At 41.3% G+C, this 961-nt stretch overlaps 1 protein-coding gene across 1 annotated transcript in view; it reads left to right on the plus strand.

The window, feature by feature from the left end:
- Positions 1-961, plus strand: part of IQCB1 (IQ motif containing B1) — a 57,663-nt gene that overhangs the window by 36,148 nt on the left and 20,554 nt on the right. The gene's annotated exons all lie outside the window — the stretch shown is intronic.

Below are 961 nucleotides of genomic sequence, written 5' to 3' on the forward strand. Positions count from 1 at the left end.
AGAAACACACAGATTATTAAAAATGCTTAAGTCTGGACATGAAGTTTTCCCTTAGAAGTTAATTATATTCTTGATTTGTATGTTGTACTTTTAAGTATCTCTTCAGATTCAGTTCAAGAAATGTTTTTGAACAATTATTTTAATAAAGGTTACTGACCTTCTAAACAGAACTGTGATTTTATCAACGATATAATTAACATATACTTTTTTAAATTTTATTTTTTATCACCATTTATCCCCTCTATGTCCTCTTCCCCTCCCCTCCCTCCTATCCCCCAAAAATCTACACACTGTTGTTTATGTCCATGAGTTCTCGCTCTCTCTTTTTTTCTTTTTTGTTCAATCCTTCCACCCTCCAACTACCACCACACTCCTCCACCAGAGCTATCTGCCTGCTCTCTATCTATGAGTCTGTTCTTGTTTTGCTTGGTAGTTCAGTTTATTCATTAAGTTCTACACTTGAGTGAAATCATATGGTATTTATCTTTTCCTGACTGCCTTATTTCCAGGTCCATCCATGCTGTTGCAAAGGGTAAAATTTTCTTCCTTTTTACTGCAGAGTAGTATTCCATTGTGTAAACGTACAACAGTTTTTTTATCCCCTTACCTGCTGATGGACACTCGGGCCGCTTCCAAATCTTAACTATACTATATAATAAAAGCCTAATATGCTGAGTGTCCAGTTGTCCGGTCATCCGTTCAACCAATCAAAGTGGAACATGCCAATGATATGCTCAGGCTGATGAACCACTCACTGTGACGTGGGCAGACAGTCGACCTGTGGACCAGTTGCTATGACGTGCACTGACCACCATGGGGCAAGCAGTCTGATTGGTAGGTTAGCTTACTACTGGAGTCCAGCAGATAGAGTTGTAGCAAGACGGGCCGGACATGCCCTGGAGCCCTCCCACAGTCTCTCCCCAGCGGGAGAACCTACCACGACCCTCCCCAGCCTCGATTG

The sequence above is a fragment of the Myotis davidii genome, unplaced genomic scaffold, assembly GCF_000327345.1.
Source record: "Myotis davidii unplaced genomic scaffold, ASM32734v1 scaffold292, whole genome shotgun sequence".
NCBI lineage: Eukaryota > Metazoa > Chordata > Mammalia > Chiroptera > Vespertilionidae > Myotis > Myotis davidii.